Below are 9543 nucleotides of genomic sequence, written 5' to 3' on the forward strand. Positions count from 1 at the left end.
TTCATCGTTTTGTCACTTTTCCTGCGGCACGGGTTTTCCCATGGAGAATCATGCGTCGTCTTAAGTGTGTCACCAGATCTACCGAGTGCAAATAAAACGCGATCACTTAAAGCACTATATTCTTGCCGGTAAAGTAAACTGTCACATTGTATGTCATTGTATCGCGCTGTTATTTGCTAAGCATGAGTTATGCAATGTGTACAAATTCTTCCTATGATATAGCAGACGCCTAACAAGACTTCACAGTATTTCGAGATCTTAAAAAAAGCGATAAATACAAAATGTTCATCATTTAATTTCGATTATAATAGCTGTCTATTTTCTCAAGTTTATTATTGATGTTATACGAGCGTATCATTTTTTATCTAATCATTTTAACGTATTAAAGAAAAAAAATCTATAAGCGAATTTTAAACATAAGTCTGCAAGATGGCAACAGTTTTATTGGATGCTATTATGGGTAATATATAAGTATTGACAAATTAAGGTTCAATTAAAAAATATTTCCATATGTTTTTGTGTTTTATTCATTTTTGTTCGTAATTATTGAAAATGAAAATTGAAAAATTAGAAAGTATGTCGATTCCACTCTCCCTTTCGTAGCCACTTCATTCGCATATTATCGAAGACATCTTCGATGAGGTGGACGCTTTCGATGTCGTTTAGATATTGCGTAACATCTACCTACGAATCCGGTTCTAGTTCTCTTTCTCTCTTAATAGAAGATGTAACAGCGAGGAATTTCGAGTAAATAGGTCGTCAAGGCAGCTCGCGTCCGTTTCGCGGAAACCGAATACATTTCGACAGGCGACCGTTTGGATGCTGCGATTTGGAAAGAATAAAAAAATGAATTCGCGTGAATGATCGTTCGCGTGATCGCTACAGCAGGGAGAAGGAAATCGCCGAAAAAGGAAGCTCGTTCGTGATGTTCATCATTGTTGCTATTGATGGTATCACAGGGATAATGAGACCGTATTATGATGAAACTTGAGTACAATGTAATTACATTTTGAAGTCTCAGAAAGAAACATTTTTAATTCTTAAGCAATTGCAAATCTAAGTAACTTATAGTCTGTACGAAGATTAAATATCACAAACTTATCTTGTATTTAACTTAAAAAGTTTTAATAAAATATAAAATAATATCTGAAATTAATTGTAAAGATATTTATTGAAAAAATTATGGAAAAGAGAACAGTATCCAATGTCAAATATTTGTTGATAGAAACTTAGTCTATTTCATGAAACTTTAATTCCGTAAAATATAGACGTGAATGTATGTATATATATATATATATGAGTGTTTAAGGATTTTCATTAAAATTTTCTTTAAAAATTTTCACGAATTCACTTTGAAATTATTTTATTGCACATGTAAGTATGATACTTTCAATTCAATTCTGAGAAATATACGTGTTAAAATAAAAAAAGTGATGTCTTTGGAGATAAGTCGATCCATTCGTGAAGAACTTTTAAGGACCGGAAGTGACTACATCATGTCACTTTCCAAATACTTTTTACTGTCGAGTTGTGCGGCTTCGTCTTTCCGTGGGATCGACGATGTTTCTTTCCATGGATGTACGGCATGGAAGATGGAAATGAATGGAGATCTACAGCATTGTATAACTAGCTGTATATGTGAGTGAATATATGTATGTATATGTAGAGAGAGAGAGAGAGAGAGAGAGAAGTCGCCATGCGAAATGGAGATTGTGGAATCGAGACAGTTTTGTCACTTGTGTAACAAAGAAATTGAAAGAACACATTAACGATTAAAAGATATATTATAATTACATTTCTTATGATAATAATAAAATAATTAATTAACAATGAAAACAAATAAGAATGAAAACGATGGCTACAAACGTCAATATATCTGAATTAATTTAAAATTCTTATAAAAAAAGATTAACCTAGTTACTCACATCTTCACCTATTTTTTAAATAATTTTTTTGCAAATGGCATGAACACAGTAAAATGTTTCTGTTTCTATTAAATTATATTTAGGATGTAAAGCATAAACATAAACTTATACAAATAAATTAGTCAAAGGTGGCTAGAAAAGCACAACCATTCTAACGACAGTTCCTCAGTGAAAATGAATCTTATTTCACGTGGAAAAGCTGTCTGTGCACGTATTAATTTGCGCAGATACACACTGACACGAGGAGATCAGATGGTGGAGCAAAGGACGAAACGGGGTGTCTGTGCTCTCCGCGGTGAAGGCAATCGTCGCGACTGGCTTGGCAGCGTTCACGATCCGTGACGCTCCGTGACTCCGGGATCTAGGCCGATTGTATAATGCGAACGTTTCACTAAAATCGTTAAATAACAGCCTACTTCGGCGATTCGCCTAAGTTCCAAAGAGCAGGACTGGTCGACCATTGCGCATCGATCGCAACTGCGTTCCTCGCGCTTAGTCATCGGTCATCAGGTCTCCGTTCCCCCGTCCTCTCCCTGATCGGATAATCGATTTTCGCTTTCGGTACGTCCGTTCACGATTCTCTGGGCCTCGACCTCTAGGCGATTCCTCGCAAGCATAGTGCATGCGAAAGGAGTCTCGGTCTGCATTGCGATCGATGTTTTTATTATAATTCATATGAAGAATTATTCTGTTATGTATATATTCCATAAGAATTTCATTGCAACATGAATTTTTTTTTATCATTGATCAGGATTCGTTTATTTATTAAAAAGAAAAATATTATTAAAATAATATGTAATGCTTGAATCGAATTAAATTAATTAAAGATATTATCGCTATTATCGCATGTTTATAATGATATTAATATTTCTGTCAACTATCATGTTTTTTTTATTACAGTAATTTTAATTGATCTTCTATGAATAAATCATTGCTGTGTATCTATATTTACATTTCTGATGTCGATATTAAATTGAAGGACGACTTCCAACGATTTTATTTTGATGTAAAAGTATAAGGTAAAAGTACGTTATTATAATTCAATATTATGATAGGGTGGTAAAGGGGTGACCTTTCAAGGCGATTATTAATAAAAATCATGAGTAATAATGTATTTTTAAAAAGTATAGCTTTTATAGAATGCATTATTCAACCGTATATAGCTGAGTCACATAGTTGCTGTGATTTATGTCAGGATAGCAAAAATGTAGAGTGCGATAAGATAATTAGCATATCGTGCCCTTCGACTTTGTCTGAATAAAATAATCTTATATTATACCATAATTTGAAACAATGCGTTAATAGTACTTGTGACAAGTATCAATTAATTATTCTCAGATATTAACATAAATATTAATTTAAATATTAATCAAAGCTAAATATATTAAATAAGTAACGGTTATTGAGATGTAATGTTCTATATATATAAAAGATTTATTATTTTTGTAGTTTGTTTCAGTGATTAATTTGAGTTGCAAAGAATCAAAGCCATTAATGTTAAACTAAAGGCCGAATTCTGGGAGAATGTTTGTGAATCGCTGTTTTACGGATTTTATATACAATTTATATGATAATATCATTTCATATTACTACATCAATAGCACATCGCACGCACATAGGATTTTTTAAGGCATTGGATACAGCAGTTCTTGCTGCAATTAGTTTTTTTAGCAATGGACATAATTAAAGATAATTAATTTAATGCAGATTTGCGGATTTTAAATTGTCGCGCTTTAAAAATGTACGAGCGCAAAATTCCGTTTTTTCAAATCAATTACGTAATCGGCAGATTCACAGCGGCTGTCAAATCGGATATCTAAAAGAATGCACCCATACGCATAAATCTTAGTAAATAAATATTATATATAAACAATAAGTCTAATTCTAATAATTCTATGTTATATCTATGTGCGATCTATTAGTCTGAAGTCTCCAATTTCGAAAGTACAGATTACAAAGCTCTTATACAATATCACGATTTGACAGCTGTAAGCGCCACATTGAAACAGGAAAGCACCATATTGAATTAGGAAAGATCTCATTTCAAAAATTTTTCGTTCTTGACATAAACTTCACCAGACTAATACACACTAATGTGTAATGTTTAATTTCGAAAAAGTTTAATTTCCAAATTTTTTAAAAAAGTAATACATACAAAAATCCTTTACGAAAATGCAGACGATTTTAGTATCCCCTTAAGGAATTAGACATGTTATTATACTTAAAGATTTAAGAAAAATCGGTCCACAGCTTTGAAATACTTTTTATTACAATCTATTTCTAGTCTCGAAAATTATGTCGTCTCTGAAATGACCGATTCGCTGAGCAACGGACGGAACGGTAAATCGAGCTCCGGAGCAGTGGCATGTTGGCACGTTGAGCAATTCCGTAATCATGTTTATTGCCGAGCTGTATGCGCGCTCAAACGCGAGAGTCCGTGTGCGATCCCGGTCAATATTCATGTTAATCACGGTGAAGTGCACTCAATTAAACATTATCCCTCTCCGCGAAAGGCGGCGATCGGCGAGTGGATACGCGCTCTCGATCGTAAACCTGTGGCGGTTTGAAATACCAATGCGTACAAATTAAAACGCATGTTGTTTGCGGCTAAGTTAAGGCGCTTGATTACATCTTCGCGTATAATGTGGTTGTTTTAATTATACCGCGTTCTGAGTAACGGCAATAAAGAGTAGTTAAAAACTATCTAGTGTGTTTCGGAGAAAGCATCACAATTCGGTGTTGAAATCAAAAGAACTGAGATTAGATTTATTAGTAGCTCTTTAATTTATAATAAAAAATGTAAAATAATAATTCCGTTTTATATATATATATATATATATATATATATATATATATATATATATAAAATTAATAAATTGAAAATGGATTGGCAAAGATTATTGTAAATTTATACCGGAAACTTTTGCCAGCCACTGTGTGTGTATAATTGTGTATACACACATACACACACATATCTTTGTCAATCTGTTTTTCAATTTATAAGAAAGATATGAAAAGAAAGAGCATAAAGAACCACAGCACAAGATGTAGTTAATGATATTTAATTATTCTTGCATTACGAATTACAATAAAAACATTAAACGTTTCGGTCACAATCTGGCCATCTTCAGTAAAATTAATAATATTCTTAAGACGCAGAGTTACATCAAGTTGGAATCAAATTCAACCCTCGTGTGTTATAATTGTAAAGATCGTGTTTGCATCAAAGCGACGCTGCTTCATATAATAATGTTAGAACGTCAGAAGTCATGTAGTAAAAAGTGTAGAACGAGAATTTCCAGATTCTAATTTACAATAATTTATTTAATTATTAATATCTTTTAAAACGGAGTATAAAATAAAGGAAACTACCTATTTTACAGCAAAATAATCGATGAATTAAAAGTATATTTATTTCACAGATAGAAATTTGTCGTGACACTATGTGTTGTTATTGGTCGTATCACATATTTTTCGGTTATTTATATCCATGAGTCAAATAGTTTAGAAACTTCTAGAATTGTTTATTAAGTGCGAGGGAGATCTTTCTTTAGAAGAAGAAGATAAACATCAGGCAAACCTTCAGTATCACTTTGTTTATTGATCCCACTTATTTGGTTTTTAATGTGTATCATTTCTGAAATTCTTCGTTTCATCAATGATTCTGTATCTAAAATTAATTTTTTTTATAAGAAAGAGTTAATAAAATTCTTATTATAATCAATTTAAGGACACGATATTTTAAATGTTAAAATAAATTAAATATTTGTACATACTAGATATTTACGTAATTTATATATATTCCGTATTTGAACAATACAATAAAATTGCTCATTAAACTTATGGTAATCACTGCATCTTCGTCATGAAAATTGAAGATTAGCGAACGTAATGTAAAAATTTCAAACGTGAATTATGATGAAGTTAATTTTACAAAAGTAATCGACATCACGCTAATCTTTTAAAGTTTGCAACTATATATTTAGCGCTTACTGTTCATTCGATATAAATTATCTTTGTTTCGGATTAAAATTATCTGCGTCACGTCCGTAAAGATTTTGAACGTCATTGACCTCTCGATGCAGATTGTACAGGAAAGTGTTGGATTGAACGGTCAAATGATGGGCTTCGTCGATGACATCGTTAATCATCCCGACGTCGTCCGATAATGACGCAGCGAGAGGAAACGACGGAGCAGAAAGATTGCGATTACGCAGGCATATAGTTACAACGGTAAGAGAATGCAGTAGTTATTACTCGGAAGTAAACCGCACGTTGTCCTGGAAGTGAATCAGGATACTATAACCGTCTTCCTTCTGCGCAGGGATACTCCGTCGATTTGTAAACCACACAGGATGAATCAACGATAATCACCCACGCCCGGCTTTCCCGGGGAGGAGATGCGCAGGCAGATTCTTGCAGGATGTGACGGGTATCTCTATTTATAATTGTCGACCGCGATACATCCTGTCCGTGCATAGCCATACAGAGCTTCGTAGATCTCACAAGTATCTTCCTGGAAGTCTCTGTTGTTCGGCAACATTGGCGATTTATGTATTTTTTTTTTATCGGCGACGTGAATAAACAAGCCATTAATTTTGCATGCGAATCGATAGACTTGTTTGATTTTGTAGAAATATTATCAAAGACCAGGAATTATAGATTTAATTCCGGATGTAACACATAGTATTTTTATATTTTTCGAATCTGATTAGATTGCGGGTAGTCAGAAATTTTACAATAAGCATAATTGTTACACACAGTTATATTTATTATATGTTAAATCTCTTTTGAAGTGTATATATATTTTCGATAATTTTCAGTTCAGGAAAGTTATATATTTTTTAATTAAGTAAATTTTTATCATTTTATTTTTTACATTATATAATTACATGCAAAATTTAGGATTTACTGATGTGAGAGAGAAAGTTAAAATTATTAATTAAAATATTTTTCGTTTAGTACTAATTTACGCACAAGTTATTATTAAAAATTATAACTGTATATTTAATTTACTATTATATATTTAGTGGCATAAGAGCGTAGTCAGCAGCTCTCTGAATAAAAATCGAGTATATTAAAATTATATTTTTTAAAAGTACATTGCATTAATTAAAATGCACTTAGTTATGACATTTAATTACCATTATCATTAATTATAGCTTGCCATCATGTTTTCCATGAGACATATTTTTTATGAAATTTTCACAAATATAAACATGATGTTGATCGATGGTTTTTCCAATCTCTGGATGCAAATCCGATTAAAAATATCTAATCGATTATGAAACTTTAAAAAATATGAATATTTATTTTCAAGTAATTTTTTGGCACATTCGGAAGATTTGAAAGTTCTTACGAAAAAAACTTTAGCCGAAAATCTCGTCAATAGCATGTTTCGACGACAAATTTAATTAATAATAATGATAATTGGATGCTATAATTAAATGCATTTTAATGAATATAATGTACTTTTAAAATAATTTTAATTTTTAATATAGTGTTTTTTTAAGGTTATTTTTAGAGAATTGCTAATTACGCTCTTATATCTTTGACTGTATTTAACATTTTAAAAAGAAAGTAATTAATTTATTATAAGCCTTTTTATATAATAATAATAAAAGAATTTAAGCAAAATCTATATCACTTTCGATTTCTAAAAGTATACCTTTGTTAAAAATGATAAATTTGCGAATGAAAACAATAAAAAATATAACTGTCTAAAATCTATACATATTAAGAAACAGAAAAAATAAATTAATAATACGATTAATAACACAATTTAAGAATTCACGCTTAACATGCTTAATATAAATTTGCCACCGTACATAATTTACTGATTAGGTATATCTGATTTATTATTTTTTTTTACAGAAATAATTATATAGCCATAAAGTTATAATACGTTAAACGAATAATAAATAAATAAACTGTCAAATCGTATTAGAATGATTAAAAAAATTTTATAGTAATAGGAAACACGATAGATTTTTTAATAAAAATGTTATTAATTTAATTTTTATAATAATTATAATTTATATTTATGATAAACGTAAATATTCAAAAATATTCAACAATAAATTTTCTATATAAAAACATTGAACATAAAAATATTGAATGAAATATATTGTTATATTATATCGTCCTCTTCATAAATCGGTAAAAAATTATATCAACTGTATCTAACTTTTTAAGATGTTTGTAATATGCACAAAATAAGAACATATAATCTGGGATTTTTTATTAATATTTCTATTGCTTAATTTTATATGTTTACCATTAGACATAGTTTATATTCAATAATAAGAAAAAGATTGATAAGATATGATTAAAATGATCAATATTTATTAAGCTTCCCTTGTTTAAACAAAAGTTTTCGCTTATGGATTTTCAAAAGTTTTTCTAGATAAAATTCATATCGATCGTAATCAGTCAGGAAATCTATTAGACTAAAATACATCATAAAATACATCATTTATGCTCTCCTTTTCGTACGTTTTCTATTAGACTAATCTTTCCGGAAAAGAAACGTTGACGTGTCGGAAATTACGACCGCATTTCCTCGATGTCGTACGAATTCCGATAGGAAACAGTTCGCGCAACGTTTTGCAACAGGGAGAGTCTAGGGTCTCTGCATTTCCGATTGCTTTGGCTAACAGTAAATCGACGAAAAAAAGGCAAAAAGAGAAAAATGAAATGCGCAAGGGAACGTTGCGCAACGTGGCCGTCGAGAGTGCGGTCGTGCGGTTGCAATCGTTCCTAAACTCCTAAGCGCTTCGCTCGACGGCGCGGCGCGAGGTTCGAAAGTAAGTGCCCCCTCGAGACAATGCTTCACGAAAATGGGGCAGAGTAATTAAGCCGTTATATAACGGAGTTCGTGAGCTGGCGGAATGTCGCGGCGTGGTGCAGCACGGTGTCGGTAAATTGGGTGTATGATCACTCGCTGCATCATTAGGTAGACATCTATTCCAGGGAAAGATACGATATAATAGGGAATGATAGACGAAGTGCGAGGGGGTAACCATTAGTTGAAATATTGTCCCATAGATTATATCATTTCATTTGATTTCATATTTGATTTTATCTGATTACAAATTATTTTCTTCATTACATATAAAGTCATTTGGTAGGTAAACGATTTTATCTAATATTACACAATAATTTCTCATATGAGTGATTGCATTACGTAATTATCGGATTAGGTATGGGGATTCCATAGATTTTATATTGATCAGAAACACCGTCCCACGATTATAAGTGATTACCCTGTCGAATATTGTTGATCTCTTTCCTAAATTGACTTCAATTTATCTCATCAGAAACCAAATCGTTCTTGATGAGATAAATATAATCTCGGGTTGAAAAAGATAATCGATCTATGAATTTTTGAGTATTATAAGAATAATTTTAATCGAAAACAAACATAAAGATTATCAATCAGAGAGAATTTAACTCTCCGAAACTGACGATCAAAGGTCAACATATTGAATCTACTCAATATATTATAAATATATTCTTTATATTATATCCGTAAATTTGAATTATTGTTATTAAAATAAAATTGATATTTGTTCTTTTATATGAATTATATTATTTTGATTCCTGGAAATTAATTAAT

At 31.1% G+C, this 9543-nt stretch overlaps 1 long non-coding RNA gene across 1 annotated transcript in view; it reads left to right on the plus strand.

Moving 5' to 3' along the window:
- LOC147908642 (uncharacterized) overlaps window positions 1-8613 on the plus strand; it is a 38805-nt gene extending 30192 nt beyond the window's left edge. Inside the window, exons 2-3 of the long non-coding RNA XR_015546176.1 lie at window positions 6011-6158; window positions 6250-8613. This is a non-coding gene — a long non-coding RNA (uncharacterized LOC147908642). The remainder of the gene's footprint in view (window positions 1-6010; window positions 6159-6249) is intronic.
- The last annotated feature ends 930 nt before the right edge of the window (window positions 8614-9543 follow it).

This window comes from Acromyrmex echinatior, chromosome 9 (assembly GCF_024713525.1).
Source record: "Acromyrmex echinatior isolate Ae372 chromosome 9, ASM2471352v2, whole genome shotgun sequence".
In the NCBI taxonomy this organism is placed as follows: domain Eukaryota; kingdom Metazoa; phylum Arthropoda; class Insecta; order Hymenoptera; family Formicidae; genus Acromyrmex; species Acromyrmex echinatior.